This window comes from Delphinapterus leucas, chromosome 1, assembly GCF_059928025.1.
Source record: "Delphinapterus leucas isolate spDelLeu-1000000601 "Yukka" chromosome 1, BTC_Dleu_Yukka2, whole genome shotgun sequence".
In the NCBI taxonomy this organism is placed as follows: domain Eukaryota; kingdom Metazoa; phylum Chordata; class Mammalia; order Artiodactyla; family Monodontidae; genus Delphinapterus; species Delphinapterus leucas.
The window spans coordinates 122,911,323-122,936,643 of record NC_143129.1 but is presented as its reverse complement, the minus strand read 5'-3'; the positions used below and the strand labels follow the sequence as shown (position 1 = coordinate 122,936,643).

General features: G+C 36.3%; 1 protein-coding gene across 9 annotated transcripts in view; it reads right to left on the bottom strand.

Annotated features, from left to right (window-relative positions):
- Positions 1–25,321, bottom strand: part of ZZZ3 (zinc finger ZZ-type containing 3) — a 139,253-nt gene that overhangs the window by 99,939 nt on the left and 13,993 nt on the right. For 2 of the 9 annotated variants that reach the window (XM_089920771.1, XM_089920778.1), the window contains exon 2: positions 21,311–21,408. The exons of 5 other annotated variants lie outside the window; for them this stretch is intronic. The gene's annotated coding sequence lies outside the window, so the exon portion shown is untranslated. Of the gene's footprint in view, positions 1–267; positions 292–21,310; positions 25,303–25,321 lie in introns of those variants that run through there. 2 more of the 9 variants (XM_022581046.3, XM_089920783.1) reach the window with 2 other exon arrangements.

Here is a 25,321-nt window from a genome sequence, read left to right as displayed (position 1 = left end):
TGGTCAAAGACAAAAATACTTTTTCTAGACAATTAAGTTTATCACATTTACTTGCTATAGAGAGCTGAACCGAATTTTCACTTGGTACAAAGTATGACCAAGAAGATCACACTTTGCTGGCTCCCTAAATTGTTTGTAACCACAGATGTAATGTCTTGGATGCCTCCTACAGATTTCAGAGATAAGCCTATTACATAGTCAACAGAAAGGAAATAGAAAGAGCATCAGATTTGGTGGAAGGAGAAGGAAATATGATTCTCTACCCACCATCAATAATAACTGTTTGACCAAGAGAAAACCACTTTGCACTTCTGCGTTTCATTTCTTCACCTATAAAACAGGAGACATAATACCTGCCGACTACATCTCAGGGTTACTATGAAGTTCAGTGAGATTATACCTGCAAAGCAGGCAAACTTTAGTGTGCCTAAGAAATTCCTGGAACTAACTGCCCCAGAAATTCAGATTCAGCAGTTCTGGACATGCACACATAAATCTTTACTTTTAATTAACCACTTCAGGTCATTCCAATGTAGGGATCCCCCAAAGATGAGGCTCACCCTTTGAAAAAAAAAAATTCCATCACTTTCTTCTGAAACTTTAGTGTTTGTAAGCATTACCCTAGGGGCTTATTTAAAATACAAATTTTTAAACCTCATCCTTAGAAATTCAGATTCAATAAAGGTGGGGCAGGACACAGAATCCTCATTTTTATCAAACACACTACAGGTGACTGAGATGTAAATGGCTCATGACCCATCCTTTTACAAACCCTGAACTAGATTCTTCCCCATACACGTTTCTCAAATCGTTCCCCACCTCTCTAGTGTCATCCATGACTAACATTAGGCCTTCATCACTTCTCACTTGAACTAACCCACATGACTTATAATTGGTCCCTCTACTTTAAGTCTTGTCCCTTACAAATGCATGGTCTGCAGCGGGGTCTAAAGCACACATTTCTGTCACTCTCTTATCTAAAACACTTCCAAGGGACTTCCGCTTCTGGCCAAGACAGGGTAACAGAGATGAGATTTACGTTCCTATCCGAAACAACTAAAAATCTGGGCAAAATATATGAAAATGTTTTTCAGACACTGGAAACCAGACAATATAGGAGAGTGATCGATGAAAGAGAAGAAACAAATAAAGCAAAGCCCCAGCTTCCTGCTTGGAGAGTTTCCAAGCTTCAGAGTGAGGAGGGTGATCCCAGGCAAAGCAGTCTCCCTGATTTAAGAAAATGAAGCACAGAGTCTGGGGAGACCCAAGTAGCTAAGGTTCCCAGAACACTTGTACCAGAGAGGAGGCAGCTTCAGAGAGAGCAAGTAAGACCTCAGGAGATCTGCAGAGATCCTCCTCAAGTCTTGAGCTGAGCACTGATCAGTATATGCAGTGTATCCAAGGCCTGGAAAACCACTCTTACCCACAGCCAGGGGTATGCTAGAAAATGTGTAACAACCAAGGGCAGTTGGTGGTTTATAGTTCCTGGTTTGCAGGGTTACCAATGACTCTGGTGTGAATACTCCTACCCATGGCCAATTTCAAGCTATCAAGGAATAACACTGAGTGCAAAGATGGGAAGAGATACATGATAACACATTAAACATTACAGAATATTTCTAAAATAGTGATATAATAAATTACCACCAAAGCATCAAAATAGTAATAATAATATAATTTACAAGTAATGAGTTTTGAGTATTTATCTCCTTTATTCTTAATATAACTGATTTAACTATAAGTGTATATAATTTAATTCTATTAAGAATTAAGCCAGCTCACAAACTTCCCAATATTTTGAAAACTGGCCCTCACAAGCTCTAGTATACCACTGCCCGTGGCTCACACAGGGCCAGGAATAGTTTGTATACCTATCAGGTAGAGTAGAAAAACTCGTAATTCATAAGACATCAAGTACAGTGCTCAGGAGGGCATTGCCTCAGTAGTGGGACAAAATGAGCTCTAGACTAAAGATTGCTCTAGTCCCACCTAACAAAGATTAAAAGCAAGCCCCAAAAGAATAAATCCATTTGCAAGGAACTTAACTGTATCCCAGAACAAAACTCAAAAATATTTATAGGAATACAAAAACGTCTAGCACCAAACAACGTAAAATTGACAATGCCTGGCATCCAATAAAAAACTACCAGACATGCTAAGAAACAGGAAGATACTACACATAATGAGAAAATCAATCAATAAAAAAGGACACATACATGAAAGATTTACTAGGCAGGAACATTAAATCAGTTATTATAACTGTTGTTAATACATTCAGAAAGATAAATGGAAAGGTTAAGCATGTTAGGTACAGATATGAAAGATATTTTTAAAAATTGATTCTTCTAGTAATGAAAAATGCTGGTTGGGATAAACAGCAGATTAGATACTGCAAAGAAAATGTCAATGAACATGAAAGCATAGCAACAGAAACTACAAAATAAAGCACAGAGACAAACAAAACTGAATAAAAAAAGCATAAATGAGCTGTGAGACAACATCAAGCGGCCTAGTAGATGGGTAACTGGAGTGCACAAAAGCAGAAAAAAATGTCTGAAAAAGTAATGGCCCCAAATTTTTCAAATTTGACGGAAATTATAAACACACAGATCACAGAGACTAAACCCCAAGCACAAGAAACATTAAGAAAAGCACAGCACATCATAAGCAAATTGCTTTAAATAAGTTAAAAAAAAAAAAGAATATCTTAAAAGCAGACAGAGAAAAATGACACATTATATACACGGGAAGAATAAGATTGAAAGCAGACTATTCACTAGAAACAACACAAGACACAAGACAGTGAAGTTTACCTTCATACTGAAAGAAACTATCAACTGATAATTCGATAGTTTTTGAAAGATACGTTCTCTAAGTTGAAATAAAGATGATTTCAAATGGTAAATGTTGGAAGATGCCATCACCAACAGAAATAAACTATAGGAAATGTTAGAGGACTTCCCTGGCAGTCCAGTGGTTAAGACTCTGCGCTTCCACTGCACGGGACGTGGGTTCAATCTCTGGTTAGGGAACTAAGATCCTGCATGCTGCGTGGCACAGCCCCCACCCACCCCCAAAAAATGTTAAAAGAAGTTCTTCAGGCAGAAGAAAAAAGATACTGGTTGGAACTCTGGATCTAACCAAATGAATGAAAAGCACCAGAAATGGAAAATGAGGGTAAATCTAAAAGAGTTTTCCCCTTAGTTGTTATATCTCTTTAAAAGATAACTGGGACTTCCCAGGTGGTGCAGTGGTTAAGAATCCCCTGCCAATGCCGGGGACACGGGTTCGAGCCCTGGGCCCGGAAGATCCCACATGCCTCGGAGCAACTAAGCCCATGCACCACAACTACTGAAGCCCGCACGCCTAGAGCCTGTGCTCTGCAACAAGAGAAGCCACCGCCAACTAGAGAAAGCCTGCATGCAGCAACAAAGACTCAATGCGGCCAAAAATGAATAAATAAATAAATAAATTTATTTTTTTAAAAAAAAGATAATTGACTATTTAAAACAAAATAATACCAATATACTGTGAAGTTTATAACATGCACAGAAGTAAAAGGTAATAATAGCACAACAACCAGAAAGGCAATAGTAGCACAACAACCAGGAAGGTAATAATAGCACAACAACCAGGTAATAATAGCACAACAACAACCTTACAACAATACAATGTTGTAAGGTTCTTATATTACATGTGAAGTGGTATAATATAATTTCAAGATACTCTGTGATAAGTTAAAGATGTAGACTATGAACCCTAAAAGCAATCACTTGCAAAAAAAAAAAAAGATGATAGTTAATAAGCCAACAAAAGAAATAAAATAAAACATAAAAAAAAATACTAAATCCAAAAGAAGGCAGAAAGAGGGAAAAGAGAACAAAGACAATATAGGAAAAAATTTTAAACAATAGCAAGGTAGTAGGTTTAAACTTAACTACAGCTAATGTAAATGGTCTAAAATCAGTTTTAAAATAGTTATTTGGAAAAAGTTCCTTGGAAAGAATATCAATAAATTTTTAAAGATTCAAGTAATATAAATTAACCATGATGGAATTAAATTAGAAATCAATACTAAAAGTATATCTCAAAATCCCGAAATATCTCAAAATAAATAGCATGTTTCTAAATACCCCATGAGTCAAAGAAGAAAGAGAAATGAAGGGAGAAATTAGAAAATAGTGTAACTAAATGAAAATAAAAACACAACATATTAGCATCTGTGGGATGCAACAAAAGCAGCACTTAAAGGAAAATTTATAGCAGAAAACATTAGAAAAGAAATAAGAACTCAACATAACAACATCAACTTCCACCTTAAGAAACTAGGGAAAAAAAGAATAATATAACCCATATAAAAAAGAAAGGGAATAATAAAGAACAGAAATCAATGAAAACTGAAAACAGAAAAACAAACATCAGTAAAACTGATAAATCTCTTGCCAGACTGATCAGGAAAAAATATATAAATTATTAATATTAAGAAACAAGGAGGGACTTCCCTGGTGGTCCAGTGGTTAAGAATCCGCCTTCCAACGCAGGGGACGTGGGTTCGACCCTTGGTCGGGGAACTAAGATCTCACGTGCCGCGGGGCAACTGAGCTCACGAACCTCAACTAGAGAGCCTGTGTGCCGCAACTACAGAGCCCGTGCGTTCTGGAGCCTGTGTGCCACAACTAGAGAGAAGCCCACATGCCACAACAAAAGATCCCACATGCCGCAACTAAGACCCGACACAACCAAATAAATAGATAAATTAAAAAAAAAAAAGAAGTGGTATAACTGTAGATTCTGTATTTAAAAGATAATTATTCCAACAAGGAAACCAAGATAAATCAATGGGGGAAAAAATATCTTCCCCAAAAATGGTGCTAACAAAAATGGAATATCCACATGCAAGAGAAAGCTGGACACCTATTTTTGCATTACATTCAAAAATTAACTAAAAATGAATCAAAGACCAATGTGTAGGAGCTAAAATTATAATATTCCTTGAAGAAAAATAAATATAAATCCTTGTTACCTTGGATTAGACAATGGTTTCTTACATATAACCCTTAAAGCACAAGCAACCAAGGACAAATACTACACGATTCCACTTATATGAGGTAACTAAAGTAGTCAAATTCATAGAGATAGAAAATACACTGGTGGTTTCCAGAGACTAGGGAAAGAGGGTAATGGAAAGTTATTGTTTAATGGATAGAGTTACAGTTTTACAAAATCAAATTAGTTCTAGAGGTGGATGATAGTGATGACTGCCCAACAATGTGAATGTACTTAATGCCATTAAAACTGTACACTTTAGGGACTTCCCTGGCGGCGCAGTGGTTAAGAATCTGCCTGACAATGGAGAGAACACGGGTTTGAGCCCTGGTCCAGGAAAATCCCACATGCCGCGGAGCAACCAAGGCCGAGAGCCACAACTACTGAGCCCGCGTGCCACAACTACTGAGGCCCGTGCACCTGGAGCCCAAGCACCGCAATGAAGAGTAGCCCCCACTCACCGCAACTAGGAAAGCCTGCGCACAGCAAAGAAGACCCAATGCGGCCAAAAAACAAAAACAAAACTGTACACTTTAAAAATGGTCAGTTTTACGAACTCACACACACACACACACACACACACACACGCATGAATATTAGCCACAAAAAGAATGAAATACTGCCATTTGCAGCAACATGGATAGACTTAGAGATTAGGCTTAGTGAAATAAGTCAGACAGGAAGACATATACTATATTATATCACTTACATGTGAAATCTAAAAAATAATACAAACGAATATATATGCAAAACAGACTCACAGATACAGAAAACAAACTTGTGGTTACCAAAAGGGAGAGGGAAGGGGGTAGGGACAAATTAGCAGTATGGGACTGATAGATACAAACTACTATAAAATAGATAAGCAACAAGGATATACCATACAGCACAGGGAATTATATACTTTAATCTTGTAATAACCTATAATAGAATATAATCTGCAAAAATGCTGAATCACTATGCTTTACACCTGAAACTAACACAATAGTGTAAATCAACTATACTTCAATTTTTAAAATGGTCAATTTTATGTTATGTATATTCTACCACAATTTAAAAATTAAAACTAAAAAGAAAGAAGCAACCAAAGGAAAATACAGATAAACTGGAATCATCAAAATTTAAACCTTTGGTGCTTCTAAGAACTGTATCAAGATAACGAGACAAACCACAGAATGACAGAAAATATCTGTAAATCACTCATCTACAAAGAACCTTTACAACTAAACAAAAAGACAAGCAATCTAAAAAATGAGCAATGGACTTGAATACATATTTCTGCAAAAAAGATGTACAAAAAGCCAATAAGCACATGAAAAGATGCTGAATATCATTGGTCATCAGGGAAATATAAGTCAAAACCAAAATGAAATATCACTTCATACCCACTATGATTAATATGACAAAAAAATGGATAACAATACTGACAGGATATGGAGAAACTGGTACCCTCATAACTTGCTGGTGTAAATACAAAATGTTGCAGCTGCTTTGGAAAAGTCTGGCAGGTCCTTAATAAGTTAAAGATAGAATTACCATATGACCCAGAAATTTCACTCCTAGATATATACCCAGCAAAAAGAAAACACTTTCACACAAAAACTTGTCCATGAATGTTCATAGCAACATTATTCATAATAGGCAAAAAGTGAAAACAACCCAAACGTCCATAAACTGCTGAATGGATATATAAAATGTGGTACACAATGGAATATTCATTCAGCCATAAAAAGGAGTGAGGTGTTGATACGTGCTACAACATGGATGAACCTTAAAAACATAAGTGAAAGAAGCCAGTCACAAAAGGTCACATATTGTATAATTCTATTTATATGAAATATCCAGAACAGGCAAATTCATAGCCAAAAGCTACAAAAAGGAGATTAGTGGTTGCGGAGACTGGAGGAAGGGAGGAGATGGTGGAAAGTGATTGCTAATGGGTATGGGGTTTCTTTTTAGAGTGATGAAAGTATTCTAAAGGTGATGGTTATGGAACTTTGTGAATATATTAAAAATTACTGAATTATACATTTTAAAGGGGTGATTTTATTATATCTAAATTTTATATTATCTCTCTCTCTCTCTCTTTTTTTGGCTGTACCTTGCAGCATGCAGGATCTTAGTTCCTTGACCAGGGACCGAACCCATGCCCCCTGCAGTAGAAGCACAGTCTTAGCCACTGGACCGCCAGGGAAGTCCCCTATGTTATCTCATTTTTTATGTTATTTTTAACTTACCTATTAAAAGTATGGTATACATACAGAGAAGTACGCAAATTTTAAATGTGCAGCTTGATGAATTATCACAAAGTGTAGAGGTATATATATATTTTTAAGAGTTCCAAGGATAATTTTGATAAACAAACAACCAAGGATTAAAACTACTACCTCTGCCTCAAGTGTCTTTACCTTCTTTCCTTTGCTAGCTAACATTTATCTTGCCCTTCAAGTCACAGATCAGATGCAACCAACTCCTATAAGAAGCTATGTGGGGCTTCCCTGGTGGCGCAGAGGGTAAGAATCCACCTGCCAATGCAGGGGACACGGGTTCCAGCCCTGGTCCGGGAAGATCCCACTATGCCATGGAACAACTAAGCCCGAGCGCCACAACTACTGAAGCCTGCACGCCTAGAGCCTGTGCTCCGCAACGAGAAGCCACCACAATGAGAAGCCCGCGCACCGCAAGGAAGAGTAGCCCCCGCTTGCCGCAACTACAGAAAGCCCGCGCACAGCAACGAAGACCCAACGCACCCCAAAAAATTAATTAATTAAAAAAAAAAAAGACTTTAGCCATAAAGAAGCTATGTGTTCTCAGGGAATCCTATACATAGCTCTTATCATACCACTGAGCACATGTGGTATTTTCCGAACTCTTTTTTAAAGCAAGAACTCTTAAATTATATGCTAAAGAAACAGAAGAAAGTAAAGCTGCTCTAGTTAAAAACAAGGGTAAAGTCATTGCATGACAGTAAGCTTGCCCACCCTCCCTCAAACTATTCCCCTAGGAGTTTGAAAATTACTACTTACTATACTCTTCTATTCACTTGTATTTCATTCACCAAAACTAGTTTATAGCAAGGCCTCTCATATGATTTCCCTGATGCTTAGAAAACATTAATTAAACATTATTACTGAGACATTATTCAAACTAAAAGTAAATATGGAGGATAAATCAGTAACGGGAAAAATGTTTAAGAAAAGGTAAACAGTATCAATGGAGGTACTGAAACAGAAAAAGCCTTGGCATATCAGAGGAACTGAGATTAGGCCAGTTAGGCTGGACCTTAAGTGGGCAAGGGAGGAAGCATAATGAAATAAGCTTTAAAGCAGACAGGTGCCAGATCATGAAGGGCTTTGTAGGCCATGATAGGAATTTGATCTTTGGGGTTTTTTTAATTTACTTTTTAATTTTGTTATGTACTTTTATTTATTTTATTTTTTTGCGGTACACGGGCCTCTCACTGTTGTGGCCTCTCCCGTTGCGGAGCACAGGCTCCAGACGCGCAGCCTCAGCGGCCATGGCTCACGGGCCCAGCCGCTCCGCGTCATGTGGGATCTTCCCAGACCGGGGCACGAACCCGCGTCCCCTGCATCGGTAGGCGGACTCTCAACCACTGCGCCACCAGGGAAGCCCTTGTTATGTACTTTTAATCTGAAGTATTTATTCCATAGAAGAATTTTAAAGAAGAGAATGACACAATCTAATATACAGTTTTAAAAGATCATTCTGACTGCTGTGTGAATGTGAACTCAAGAGCATAATGGGAAGGGAACAAGAGTATCCTAATAAATTTGAACAAAGGGAATAAAAGAATAAACGTTTAAGCAGGAAAGTGACTACATCCAATATTGTCACTTGTTTTCATTCATTCAACAAATACTAACTGGGACCAACTGTGGTCCTGGCACTGTTCTGGACACTGGGAAGAGGTAAATTCCTGCTTTCACAGAGCTTACATTTTGTATAAACAATTCAACAGATAAATTATGTCAGATAAGTACTACAAAAAATAAAGCAAAGGGCTTCCCTGGTGGCGCAGTGGTTGAGAGTCCGCCTGCCGATTCAGGGGGCACAGGTTCGTGCCCCGGTCCGGGAAGATCCCACATGCCGCAGAGCGGCTGGGCCCGTGAGCCATGGCCGCTGAGCCTGTGCTCTGCCACGGGAGAGGCCACAACAGTGAGAGGCCCATGTACCGCAAAAAAAAAAAAAAAAAAAAAAAAGCAAGATAAGACAATGAAAATGATGGGAGTGGTCAGGGGGGAATTCTCTAATGACCTAACATTTTTTTAATTAATTTTTTTATTGGAGTATAGTTGATTTACAATGTTGTGTTAGTTTCTGCTGTACAGCAAAGTGAATCAGTTATAATATACATATATACACCCTTTTTTAGATTCTATTCCCATACTGGTCATTACAGAGTATTGAGTAGAGTTCCCTGTCCTATACAGTAGGTTCTTATTAGTTATCTATTTTATATATAGTAGTGTGTATATGTCAATCCCAATCTATCCCTCCCCCACCTTTCCCTCTTGGTAACCATAAGTTTGTTTTCTACATCTGTGACCCTATTTCTGTTTTGTAAACAGGTTCATTTGTACCATTTTTTTACATTCCACATATAAGCGTTATCATATGACATTTGTCATTCTCTGACTTACCTCACTCAGTATGACAATCTCTGAGAACGACCTAACATTCGAATAGTGATCACGTAGGACCTGGTAGGCAATGGTAAGGACTTTGGATTTTATTCAGAGTGAGATGAAAGCCACTGGAGAATTTTAATCAAGGGAGTACCATGATGTGACATTTATTTAAAAGGATCATTCCAACAGCTCTGTGCAGAACAGACTGTAGACAGCAAGAGCAGAAACATGAAGGACAGTTCCAGAGAATATTACTGCTATGGGAGAAATACCAGTGCATTATCAGAGGAAGTGGCAAGAAAGTGGCCACTTCAACCTAGATTTTGAAAGCAGGCCAAATCAAATTCACTATCATTAATACTCTGGATGTGGAGCTTTAAAAGAAAGTCAAAGATTCTAAGAATTACTCCTCCTCTGCTCAGGAGTACTCTGCAAGGTTCTGTCCTACTCCCTCCTTTGTTACTGCCTTCTTTTATCCTTGCACAATAACTTCAATGCTTTGGGCTCCTCAATCTATACAGCAGCTTCTACATTTCCCTTCAGAGCTTCAGTTCTATATCCAACTGCCCGCTGGACTCTACAAAAACCTCAAATTCTACTTGTTCAGAAGTGAATTCACCTCTTCCCTTCAGCCCCAATACCAATACCTGGTTCCTCCATCAGAATTACTTACCTAAATGAATGATACTACAAAATACCCTACTGCCAAAGCTAAAATCCTAGGAGTAACCTTTTTAATTCCCTTTTCCTCTATCATCCAACCCACCCACCCATACCCATATCCAATCATTCATCATATATATTTTTTTGTACATTATGTGCACTTTAATGATGTCACAGCACAAGGGTAAGGAAGATCATTTAATCTGCTTTCTCTGACTTATGGTATATAAGTGAATGCTCTAATGTTAGTTCGAAGAAAAATTAAGGGAGTCAAATCTTCAGCAAACAAAACAATAAAGTTATAGGAGAAGGATTAATGTTTGGGAAATGGTGTTATTACGACCTACAAATACACAAGTTATCTTTTATAAATACCTATATCTAACTCCACAAAGAACATATATTCCAAGATGTTGATAAAAATTCACATTTTCCCAATGATTTACAACCTCAACTACACAGATGAATTATCAGTAGAATATCTTTTGATCCCAAATACATAAACCTTTTCATAAAAACTTTTAAAAATGCTTTTTAAACAAATATATAGCACAAAGTGAGAGAGTTCATTTGAATGCTGCCCATTTTACAGTGATGGAATGAAATGTGAAAGGCCATCATAATGCCTAAGGATAATTTAAAGGTCTCTATTAGTATTCCAAGTTCAAAACCTGGACTGCATCAGGAAAAAAATTAAAAGAACAAGGAAGAAAACCTCAATAGAGTTCTCCAAATTTCCCTTGAATACAATGTCTATTTCTATTTTCCAAGACGCAGCATCAAAAGATTTCAACCAGAAATATTTAAAGCTAGGTACTTTTTCATTTTGGGGTCTTTTGACCTTCTTCCCTTGGCTAGAAAGTCAATTACAGTTTTGCACTTCAACTTGAAGTAAGCTCCTTACAAAGAGAGGATAAAATCAGAGTATTTTTCCCTTACCAGAGGCAAAGTCTAAAGTCACTTTGTAATAGCTAAGTCAGCCAGACTCAAGGAGTCTAGTGGCTTATAAACAAACTATTAACTGTTCTTAATTACATATCAACAAAGCATGTTTATTTCTGTAGTATAAGTTCTAGTCTATCGAGCAAATTAAAGAAACCTAGGAAGACTGGAATAAAAGATATTTGAAAACACTGGAAAACTCAAAATCAGTCTTTGAAAAAATCTGTAAACATGAATCAAAGGTGATTCGTCTATATGGTGTAAAGGTACCTACAGCATATATCTGAAAGGAATCTTAATATACTGGGTGTTGGGGCGGGGGGAGAGTTTTAGGTTCCAATCCAAACTAAACTACTTACTAGTTATATGACTTTGAGCAATTAACTGACACTCATTCCTCACCTGTGAAATGGGGAAAAAGCATTCCTACCACACAGAATTGTCCTGAGAATTAAATGAAATAATTTATATAAAGTACTCCCAGTACATATTACATAATCAATAGATACACATAATAATGATTGTTAACATTTATTATGTCCAATGCTAGGCACTATACTTTATATTCATCATCTCATTTAAAACTCTCAGAAACCTGGGGGGGGGGTCCTATTATTATTCCCATTTTACACATGAGAAAACTAAGGCTTGAAAAGTTAAATATTTTCTTCAACATTACACAGATAATTAAGTGGCAGAAAAGAGTCTTAACCACTTTGATACTGTGCTTTACAATAACAACTTTCTCATTATACCTTCACAATAATCTCAAAAGTATACAGGATAGGCATGATCTTCATTTCCTGTAGCATATGGCAACAAACTCAAGAAACGCCTATGATCACACAACTAATAAAGCCAGAATTTGAGCCTAGGTCTTATTGCTCAAACCAGAGTTCAATCTATGAGACTATGTGGCTCTCTGTATTATGGTAATAATTCTGTAAACACTGTGAATGAAGAACTCCTTCCAGAAGAAAACAAGAGAGGTTATATCTAATAAACAGATGATACATGACCTATGTTAATACTTCCTCCCAATGGCTGTCAACAGTCAAATTTACCAGAAGTTAAAATATAGATTTACTTAAGAATATCAATAACACCATTACCCTACTTACATGAAGTCTGTGAGAATATCCCAGTGCTAATCAAAAGCAGAAGGTATTTTGACAGGTCCATTACTGTTTTCTGTGTATGCTTCTTGTTTAAACAATGACATCATTTAACAGAGAACTAGAAGAGTTTTATACTTCTTTGTAAGTCATTCAGTCTCTCCTGCAAACTCATTCCCTCTCTCTGTTCATGAAGAGGGAAAAGATTTCCACCTTTGGAAAGGTGTAAAGACTGAACACAAGACAGAGCCTAAGGCTTGATACGAAAAGTGCCCTTCATTGTATTTATCTCCTATTTGTCTCCTAGAATAGAAAACTTAAGAGAAGGAAGCCAATTAAATAGTTAATATTGACACAACATGATCAAACAAATGATTTGTAAGATCAAAATTAAAACTGCTTCTTCTATAATTACCTTTACTTTGACTGGATTTTAGTCATGACAGTATTTTTAAATATTTAAAAGAAACAGCTACTTTTTTTGTTGTTGTTGTTGGGGGTAGGAGTTTATTAATTTATTTATTTATTTTTGCTGTGTTGGGTCTTCATTTCTGTGCAAGGGCTTTCTCTAGTCGTGGCAAGCGGGGGCCACTCTTCATCGCGGTGCGTGGGCCTCTCACTATCACGGCCTCTCTTGTTGCGGAGCACAGGCTCCAGACGCGCAGGCTCAGTAGTTGCGGCTCACCGGCCTAGTTGCTCCACCGCATGTGGGATCTTCCCAGACCAGGGCTCGAACCCGTGTCCCCTGCATTGGCAGGCAGATTCTCAACCACTGCGCCACCAGGGGAGCCCCAGCTACTTATTTTTTAACCAAAAGGGGTATGAGCAAATATGGTCATCTGATTCATGACAAAGGTAAAACTATAGTACAGTGGGGAAAGAAAGGTTTTCTTCAATAGATTACAGAGGGTCAACTAGATATCCATATGGAATAAAATGTGATTTGACTACTACCTCATGCCATACACAAAAATCAATTCAGACAGACTACGGATCTAAATGGGAAAGGTAAAAAAATTTTTTTAACTTTTTAGAAAAATTTAAAAACTTTTTAGCAGGAGAACAGCTTTATCATCTTGGAACAGGCAAAGATTTTCTTGAACAGGTCACAGAAAGCAGCATTTGAAAAAATGGACTGGGAATTTCCTGACGGTCCAGTGGTTAGGACGGCTTCCATTGCAGGGGGCACTGGGTCGACCCCTGGTTGGGGAACTTAAGATCCCCATCGTGTTGTGGACAAAAAAAAAAAAAAAAAGAAAAGAAAAGAAAAAAAAGAAAAAAAAATGGATCAACTGGATTATGTTACAATTTTAGAACTTCTGTTCAGCACAAGATACCATTAAGAGAATGAAAAGGCAATCCAGAGTGGGAAGAGATATTTGCAATGTATATTTCAATCAAAACAGGACTCATGTTCCAATATATTTTAAAAATTCCTATAAACCAATAAGAACAAGATACACACCTAATATTTTTTAAACAGGCAAAGATTTGACCACACAAAAAATGAAAGCCAATTAGCCAATAAACATGAAATGATGCTCTACTTCATTATTCATCAAGGAAACAAAAATCAAGACCGTATGACTATGATTTTTTAAAAAGGCAAAACAAAAATTGACAAGAGGGAATTCCCTGGCAGTTCAGTGGTTCAGACTCTGGTGCTTTCATTGCCAAGGGTCCAGGTTCAATACCTGGTCGGGGAACTAAGATCCCACAAGCCTACACCACAGCAAAAAATAAAAAAATAAAAATTGACCAAGAATGTGGAGCAACCAGAACTCTGATACGCTACTTGCAAAAGTGTAAACTGATATAACCACTCTGGGAAACTGTCAATATCTACAGTTAAATAAATACACACTGTCTTACCCAATCATTTCAATCCTAGGTATATAGCCAATAGAAATGTATATATATGGGGGAAAAAAGAGAAATGCATGTGTATGTTCATCTAAAGACATGTATAAGAATGTTCATAGCAGCACTATTTGTAACTACCTAAATGCCCATCAACAATAGATATATAACTTGTTGATTATTCACACAATGAAACAGTATACAACAATGAAAATAAGCTAAAAGTTCATGCAACAAAAGCTCATAAGCATAATGTTTAGCCAAAGAAGACAGACACAAAGGAGTACATACTGTATGTTTCCATTTATATAAAGTTCAAGAACAAGTAAAACTAATGTGTGTTGATACAGTTGATTTAAACATGGCTGACTCCATCTACATGTATATATGTATATGTACACATACACACACACACACACAGAGCATATGACGCAAGCAGCACCAATCACAGTTCCTCCATGAGATCTGTTTATATGGCTAATGAAATAGCCTAACAGATAGGATTTTTCTCTACAGTAGCAAAAAATAAGGTTGAAACTCCCTGTGCCCAAGCAAAAGAAGGAAAAAGAGCCCTAAAGGGCCATCATTTAAACAATTTGATTTAGTTCTGCCTGAAGCGAGATAAACAATCTGAACTTTTCAACTTCATAAGTCAAAAATATTCCCTTAGTTGACAGATGACTTTCAAAAAATGAAATGGGAATGCATCTATACATCATTCTGAGGTCCAAACTAGCTTGGTTGTTCATGGAACAGACTAGTTTGGAAATGATTCTTGGACTATCAAGACTGATTTATTTCAAGATACATTAACTGAGCACGTTATGTTACTATGCACTTACCATCATTAAGACAGAATCTCAGCTCTGTACAATGGTTCACCTTCAGTAAACATTTGCAATTAAGTATTAATAATTCAGCAAGGCCTATGTGAAATGTCTGATGTAAAGATCCCTCTATTAACTTCAATTTGTATAAATGTCTTCCTTTCAGTAATATTCCTCACTAAAACTATCTTTCAGAGCTGCCTAGCTGTACATAACATTTTGAAAATGGTTACAAATAATGATTGTAAGTGCTTGTTTTAAAATATTAAAAACAAGTCTTACACATATTGTAAATCCACTATACTTCAGTTGTTAAAAGTCTTATATTTATAATGATTTTAAATTCAAATTCTGTAATGCTCTAGAGTGGTTATGAATTTATCAATTAGCTAAATTTGGAGAAAAGGATAAATTTCCATTAACTTTATTCAGTGATTTTTATCTTTAAGGATGTTATGTAATGCCAGTTTCTTTAAAAGCCAGTCTTAACCCTTTCTAAAAGACATGTTCCATCTGTCCTAAGAATTCTCAATGGTTTTGGTCAACACAGATATCAAGGACCAACAATGAAGACTAGGAAAAGTCTTCTAACACAACATTTTTAATCAACTATATGCCAATATAAAATTAAAAATTTTTTTAAAGACTATGAAAAATCTTAAAAGCAAATTAAAAAATCAACAGGAGACAAACTAAGGTAAAGAGTCATATTGAATTAGGACATTTTACCATTCTTCTCTCAGGACAGCGTCCTCCCAGAAATTTTTTTTTTTTTTTTTTTTTTTTTGCGGTACGCGGGCCTCTCACTGTCGTGGCCTCTCCCGTTGCGGAGCACAGGCTCCGGACGCGCAGGCTCAGTGGCCATGGCTCACGGGCCCAGCCGCTCCGCGGCATGTGGGATCTTCCCGGATCGGGGCACGAACCCGTGTCCCCTGCACCGGCAGGCGGACTCTCAACCACTGCGCCACCAGAGAAGCCCAGAAATATTTTTTGATATCATCATCAAGGGCGGAATATCAAAATGCAAAACCCTTGAAATCTTATCAGATCTCTAGCAATTCCTCTAAATTCTTGAATTTTTACTGTCAATTATCTCAGAAAGGACAAAAAAAATTCACCAGTATACTAATCCACCTCTAAGTGGATGCTCCACCACCTCTAAGAATCTATAGAGGTTAAGGAGTTCCCAAGCTAGTTTTAATATTTCAAAAACCTAAAACTGCCATAACACAAGTATCATATAGTTGATTCTCATTATCCATAAAGTTGCCACAAACACTGAATTAGCCAATACTGAACCACTTCTCCTAAGGGAAATGCAGAGTTAAGCTCCTGCAAGCCTCTGGTCACATTTTCATCATCTGATCAATACATAACCTTGTTTTATGTACGTGTCTGTTTAAATACACCTTATTTAATATACATTATTGATTCATTAACATTGAACTTACAGCCAACAGCACTGCAACTAGTACTAAAATGAAACTTGTCTAACACATATTTTCTATTTTCTCTGTAAGATACATCACAACCTCTGTAAGATACATCACAACCATCACAACCTAGACAGCACTTCAGCACGACACTTGGAGTTCACTTTAAACAACAAAATCTCACCCCCCAAAACACAAAAATGTGCAAGACATGGCACTAAATAGACCATGAAAAGAACACTGTTTACAGTATGCGAGCTGAAAGAAGGCAGGTCATGACCCTGTTCAACCTCAGTTAAGAACATGTGCCTTGGGCAACTCAAATTTTTCACCACTCTGCACGTCTGTGAATGACCATGAAAGCTCCAGGAGTATTGATTTTGGTGTTACAAATAAATTTTAGCAGGTAGGTGAATTCATAAATACAAAACCTGCAGATAATGAAAATCAACCATATTTACATTCTTATCACTCCACCTGTTTCTTGACTAGAAAGTTATATGGCCACATTAGTTATCTCAGTGCTGATCATAACTATTAATAATGCAATTTTTTTAGTAAAAACCTTTGAAAATATAGATTAGAGGGGAAATAATAAATGAGAAGTTTTATAGGGAAAGAGTTGGGAACTGTTATCCGGAAAATACACATACCTAAAAAACACATAGAAGATAATCATATCTTAATTCTATTTTTCTGCCTAAGAAATTTTAATGTGCTAATATAATTGACCTAACCTAGGATCATGTGTTTAGAACACATGATACTGCAAAAACAAGGTAAAGCATTCTCACAAGCATAAAGCACAGTATACAACTGCAGGCTTCTGGACTTCAACTTACTGTTGTATCAGTGTGGAATACTTTTCTGGTTAATTCCCTCACTTCTTTCAGTCCTCTGCTCAGATATCACTGTATCAGGCTTCCCTGACCACCTACATATGATATTCCCTGATGGCCACTCCTTGCCTCCACACAACCACAGTCTCCATCCCCTTTACCCTACTTCCAGTTTTTTCGACAGCACTTATCACCATCTGACATATGTTTAAATCATATGAAACTTCCAGTTTAGTAGGTCAAAAATGATCAAATAACAGCCTTTTAATAAGGTTCAATGGAATATTTGCTTGCTACCTCCCACAACTTACCTATAATCTCCACTAGAAGGACTTTGTTTTCTTCTCTTTTATAATCCAGAGCCTAGTCAGAGCTTGATGTCCAATACTATTTGTTAAATGAATAATTACTATACAATCATTATTAGATACATCCTTAATATAAAGTGCAAATATAGCTTAACCCATTTCAACAACCACTTAATATACTAGTGTATTCCCTTCCATTCCTATTATATGTGCATTTTTTAAGTCAAAATTCACATTCTTTTTTTTTTTTGCGGCACGCGGGCCTCTCACTGTTGTGGCCTCTCCTGTTGCGGAGCACAGGCTCCGGACACGCAGGACCAGCGGCCATGGCCCACGGGCCCAGCCGCTCCACGGCACACGGGATCCTCCCAGACCGGGGCACGAACCCGTGTCCCCTGCATCGGCAGGCAGACTCCCAACCACTGCACCACCAGGGAAGCCCTCACATTCACATTCTTAATTTTACATCCTGCCTCACACACACTTAACATGTCACACGGTTAAGTCTTAAAATTGTTAATGGATATAGAAAAACCTTGTAAGCAGTCCCTAATTCAACCATATCCATTCTGTTAGGACATTTAGACTACTTCTGATACTTTATTATTGATTATAAATAACCCTTTGATGCATGTCCTTGTACATTCTGTACATTTCTGCATCCCTGACTACTTGTTTAAAAGACTTATTGGGTCCTACGATATGAACTTTTTTAGGGTTGTGATGAACACCGTCAAGTTGCTTTTCAGATAAAGCTTTTATATTTTATACTTGTTAATATAAAGCTGAATATGTTAAAACTTCTAAATTTAAGGTGACTACAAAACAATGCATTAAAATATCCTTGGGGTTTCCCTGGTGGCGCAGTTCTGTAGAAGTTCTGTAAAGGCGTTCTGATATTCTGCTCAAGGCTACAGAATGGTTATATATACTGATTCTAAGGTATTTCAATTTACCTGATTCTAAGGTATTTCAATTTACCTAAAGAATATTTTCTTATCTGAAAAACCACAGAGTAACTTGACATTGAGGCAGCAATGTTTATCAGAGAAACACATAGGTGCCGAATGCCAAATGGCTGATTATCAGAACTTCAGACTAAACGTATCTCTCAGGAACCACTGCCAAATGCCAGTTCACTCCATTGTTTTAAGGTCACAGCCCAACTGCCCACTGTAAGAAACCCCAGTGTAAAAGATTATTTATCAAGAATCACAGGACATCGTGGGGGGGGGGAAGATGTCAAGTGTCATCAAGCTTCCCTACTAAAAGATAGAGTTTTATGCTGTTCTCCTTTATCACGTCTAATTTCTGGTTTTAATATCAAATGCTTATCACTAAAGTCTTTTTATCTTTTTTTTTTTCCTGTCCTATTTCCCTATTACCTGTTGGTTTCAAGTGAGAGAAATCCAAACTCAAACAAACAAAGAAAATTACTGACTTAGTAACTGAATGACCTAGGGGTAGATTTAGCTGAGGTACAGGAATTCGATGTCATTAAAATCCAGTTTTTATTCCACTTTTAGCTCCATTTTTGGATATTTAACATTCAAACATATTTATTAAGTATCTACTTTGTTTCAGATGTTGTGGAAGCAGTGGAAATAAGACAGGTAAGGAAGGTCCCTACTTTTATTGAGTTTACACTCCAGTAACAGTAAAGCCTTGAGATTCACTCTGATTGGACTAACTTCAGTCATGTGCTCATCTCTCATGAACCAATCACTTGGCCAGTGGTGAGCTGATCCGGCTTTAGCCTGGATAATATATTCCACCCCTAGGACTAGGGATGGGCCTGCGCTGGATAACATTAACGTCCTTTATCTTTTTATACCTCTCTTTCTACAATAATACCCCTTTTCCCAATCAGTATGTTCATCAAAATCTTATAGAAAACACCTAAATTGGATATTCCAAATTAAACCCTGCTTTATAACTAAACCACTTATGATTTTATTTTTCACTAAAAAAAGTTTTATCTTTATCCAGAAGAAATAAATTAATTTTTGTTCATTTCTCCAGAAATGTCAGCATAAACTTCACCATACAGAGCTATGAAAATTTCTATAAATCGATGGAAAAGTTAGCGCAGACTCATATTTTAAACTAATCATACAAATATAAAAGATAATCTTTTCCCTAGAAGTGAAAGGATAAAACTTTTATGATTATATGATTTCATAACAAAAGTAGTAAAAACATTTAGGTTTAAAATCTTTTGAAAATTAACATTATGTGATATCATTTACATAAAGTTCAAATCAGAGAAACTAATCTATACTATCAGAAGTCAAGATAAAGGTTACCCTTGGCATGGGGAAGTAGAAAGTGACTGAAAGGAGGTACTGCTGGGACTTCCCTGGTGGTCCAGTGGGTAAGACTCCATGCTCCCAGTGCAGGGGCCTGGGTTCAATCCCTGGTCAGGGAACTAGATCCCACATGCTGCAACTAAGATCTGGTGCAGCCATGTGTGTGTATATATATATATATATATATATATATATATATATATATTTTTTTTTTTTTTGGAAGGGAGGGAGGGAGGAAGAAAAGAAAGAAAGGAGGTACTGCTAATGCTCTCTTTCTTGATCTAGTTGCTGGTTCAGTTTCTGGAAATTCACTGACCTTTATACTTAATAATGATGTGTTTTTCGTATTTATGTTATACCTCAACAAAAAGGTTTTGAAAAAGTTTATTACATTTGCAATTAACACTCCTACAAACAAGAAGCTAGAAGAATAAACTTACAGTAGAGATGTATCAATAGGGACCAATAATAATGAAGAGGCACATTTCATTTTCTAGCAGGTAAAGGTATGCCTCTTAAGTAACAGGCCACAATTACTTCTATCCCATTATTTTAGAGCCCAACTATCGTTCTTCTTCCCTTCCCTTTATACTATCATTGTGACCACATCCAAGGTTCCAATCATTCTGGGCTAATCTCCATTTCTTCCAATTTATATCTAGCAATAGCTGTTCCAACAGGAACCACACATTTATGAACATACAACATAAACAAAACATATATTTTTCATTTATAAAAACTTTTCTGGGAAAATTCAGGAACTCAAATTCCATATGTACTCTAAGTGCATTTGCCACCCTAATTTGTCATCAATAAATTGAGCATTAACTGTTTTAACTTTAAAAAAAAAATCGCTAGATCCCCTCATAAAAATCACCCAGAAAAGCATGCAGTTAACATTATGTGATATCATTTACATAAAGTTCAAATCAGTATGGCACACATACAAAAAGTAAACTTCCAATGCAATGATTGAAAACACCCTCAGACGTTATTCAGCCCTGAAGACACACCCTAACAGCTTTTTTGACACTCAGAGGAAAATGAATATGAACTTTATATTTAGATATTTGGTAACAAACTACAATTCTCTGAGGAGCGATTTTCTCTTGTATAAAAGAGGAAAGCATACCAATCTTAATATTGATAATTATCATATAAATAAAATGAGATCATTGTAGAATGTTGTCAGTTTCCTTTATCCAATTCAGGGGAGTTTCTAAACTCACAAGATATCCCCTTCTCCATTTTTGAGCAGTTCAAAGTGGAAACAGGGTACTTTTAAACATGATGCAAAAAAAAAAAAACCTTTTAATTACCTTTATTGGAGAAGAGAGTTACAAATATATCAGGGTGGGAAACTGGAATACACACTGCAGTGACTGGAATTGAAGGTATCAGTACATATAGCCTGAATCTAAACAAAAGGAAACATCAGAAACACAAATTGAGGTACATTCAACAAAATAATGGGCCTAAACTCTTCAAAAATGTCAAGGTCAAGAAACTCGAGGAACTGTTCCAGATTAAAGGAGACTAGAAAGATAGGATAATTAAATACAACACATGATCCTTGATCTTAAAGCGATGAAAGTAATTATTAGGATAACTGACAAAATTTAATTATGGACTATAAATTAGATATTATATTAATGTTAAAGTTCCTGATTTTGATCATTGTAACTGTGATTTTTTAAAAGAATATCTCAGTTAAGGAAAAAAGTCTGGCAGTATACCTGGATCTAGTTCCACTCTATGAAACTTCATTACAGTCCTTCACTACCTGAAAATAGCTGCTGCCTCCCATTCTCCACCCATTCCAACCAAGTCATCCCTTCTCCACAGTAAGCACTCCAAACTCCTTCAAAGGTTCTCAGACACTTCATCATCATCTGGTTACCCTCCTCTTGACACATTCAATTTTTCATTTACTGTTCTTAAAATGCAGCTTCTAGAAGCAAGGCCAACATTGTAAACACGTTCTAACCAACATGGAATACATATTACAGTATATCCCTTATTATGGACATAATCCCATTAATACAACCTGGTACCTCATTTGTTTTGTTCTTTTTTAAACAACTCACACTGTTGGATCTCTGAGATTATGCAAAACCAAACTCCTAAAATTCTCTATCAAATCCAGCTAGTTCTTCCCCCAGCTGCAAAGGTTTCTCTTCTCAGTAGCCACACCCTGAAGCTTTTAATCAAGTCATCGCTTCTCTCCTTCCTTTGAAACTCCCATCTTTGACCTGCATTTCCTTCTAGATTTCCTCCTACCTGACATAAATTTTCTAAGGCTTTCCCCCTCCATTTTCTCATGCAATGTGACTTCTCTCTGCTCCCGACAAAATGTACATGTCCCGCCCTTTCTAACCCTCTCTCCATAGCTGAAGTCAAACTCTTTCAGATAAATTTAATCTATAAACAGTTTTATATTTCTAGCCCCAACCAATACCCAAAACTTCAGACTGGCATATTCTGAGCTCTCAATCTAGATATCCCAAAAGTAGTTGTATTCAACAAGTACAAATCCCTAGTCATTTTCTTTCTACCTCCAAAAAACTATCTCCTCCCTATGTCAACAATCTAAAGGACATATATCTAATCACCCAAACTAAAAAACTTTGAGACATCTTAACTCTTTCCTTTTCCCATCAGTATACAATCAATAAACCCTACTTCTTCTACTTCTGAAATGTCCTGAAAAAAACCTTCTACTCTTTCTGTCCTATTGTTACTGCTCCAGGTCAGGCCATCATCACCCCATTTAAACAACTGTAATAGCCTAATTAATCTCCCATTCCAATGTATTATTTATCTATTCACAAATATATGTCTTAATAAACAGAGCCCTGGCTGATTTTTCAGTCCCCTAATTAGATTAAAAAAAAAGAGAACAAACAAAACAAAACACCACAATGACTTTCTCCCATCTTCAACTCCTAGAAAACTTTTCTTCCTCAAAACCCAATTCAATGATCCATCAGAATTAAATGCTCTCTTTTGTTCCCATAACACTTAAATCTTCTATCACAGAATTTACAATGTACAGTTTGATGTGTGTATATTCCTTACTTGATTACAGGGTCCTTGAGGGAACAGTGCAATTCATGTTTTATTCTCTAGTACAGTTCCTTAAAATTGGTGAACTGAATAGAATTCTACTCAGAGAACTTTTTCAATCGAATTCCATACTTTTTCAGAATTTCTTCATTTTTAAGTAACTCAAACTATAGGTTCCTGCCTGTGATTTCAGACAAAATTTTGAAAGCTGTTTTTAGTCATCTATCCTTGCCAGTTGAGTTGTTCAGAAAATAAGCACAACTGTATATTTATGCGAAGTATTAATAAAAATATTAAAATAGACAAGGACAAAAAAAGCCTTTTTAGATATATCTCTTAAGTTTGACATAAATCCCTCTGTACCAGTATTTAAGAAAGGTTATTTTACACCTATTAATGTAACGTTCTTAATGCTGATGAACTAGCCTATTTCTCTACCTTACCTCCAAGGACTGGAAAATGATTTCAAAAACTACTGGGTTTTTTTTGTTTTTTTTTAAATAAGACTGTCTGTTTCTAATCTTCTGGCATACTCTGACTCACCACAAATTAACAAAAGCTATCAACATCTCTCTCAGTTCCTTTGTGTCATTTAAATGATCTAAAACCTGTGGCATTAGCCAAATAGGTAGAAAATGAATTCTTGGAATCCAATCAAGTGGTGAAACAACCTGGGTGGGGTTTACAGAACTTTATTAGGCAATGGAATTAAAAGGCAGTTACAAAAAGCCTTAAACTTGAATGGAGAAGAAACCAAAAGACATTGTCTTGGAGTTCCACTGTTATCATATCACGATTTTTGTTAAAGGTTCAATGTGTCCGTGTGCGGAATGAGAAAAACCACCTGGACAAAGGCAGCTTCCGAAGCCAATCAATGTCAGGTTGATAATCAGCCAGTCAAGAGATGGTAACTGGTCTGTGTTCATAAACTGTGTCACAGAAATTTCAACTTGCTTGAGACAACAAAACTATTCCCTTAAGTAACAGACTCTCTGCCAAGGTGAATTAGAATTAAATACTACTAAAATTTAAGTATTATATATCAAACCCACAATATTAATATTTCCATGTTAAGTTTACAACTATGTATTTTTTCTTTAAGTTTTTATAGTGTTTAAGAGAACTTTAACATTATAGAATCTGACAGTCTTATAATTCTAAATTTAAAATAGTAACTGACTTCAGCCTTAGGACATTAAGTTTAAAGGTATAAAGTATTTGGTTTGGTTAATAAGCAATATTGGAATGCTTAAGAGAAATTATGACTGACTATAGTTATAAGTTCCACTTATTAATTTTAAAGGAGTTTTACATATTCGGGAAAGTCCTGCTTGTTGAAATTTTACATTTACTCTGTAAGGTATATAAAGTGCTAAAAAAATAAAATAAAAACCAGTATAATTAATGTGTAAATATAAGGAATGTAATTAAGTTAAGCAGCAGCAGTAGTGCTACTAACAAAAGAGCATTTTCCTAGTGCTCAACATTGTTCCAAGTACTTTACAATATAAAGTCATTCATTCAACAAATAATCACTGAGCATACACCATGAACTAGGCATTGTTCCAAGCTCTGAGAATTAAATCAGTGAACATAAATCAGTGAATTATGAAAACATAATTTCAACCTTCGTGGATCTCATATTTTAATGAGAAGAGGCAAACAATAAATATCAAATATGATAATTACTGTGAAGAAAAATAAACCAGGGAAACTGAAAGGAGGAAGTGCTCTTTTAGATGGTATAAAGAGGGTCACACCAGTAAGCATCATTCGCAGGGAAGTCTATGTAAATGATGCCCCTTGGAAACTCCTTCATCAGGGAAAACCTCTCTAGACCAAGTGACATTTGAACCTAAGAAATGAGGGAGCAAGGCGTGCAAATATATAAGTGTATTACAGAAAAAGAAAACAAGTACAAAAGCCATTTTACCTGGAAAGGGTGTTTTAAGGGAGATTTAATCTCTTCAGCAAGAATTACTAAGATACAGTAATCAAAGTGTCATCCCCCCACCCAGGAAAACAAAAATATTCTTAGTTTATATGAAACTTGCTCAATTTATTAATAGATTAATAAAATATATAAGTTGAACTTAAAAGACAAGTTTTTTAATTTAACGACTCAATATTATTTTACCAAAACTTGTAAATGGTCTTTACACCCAAAAGCAGCCACAGACATCAAGAAACAATGATGCTTCATTGCTCTAAGTAATTCATTAGAACTAGAGATCTAAATTTATTTAATGAAACTAGATGCTCTT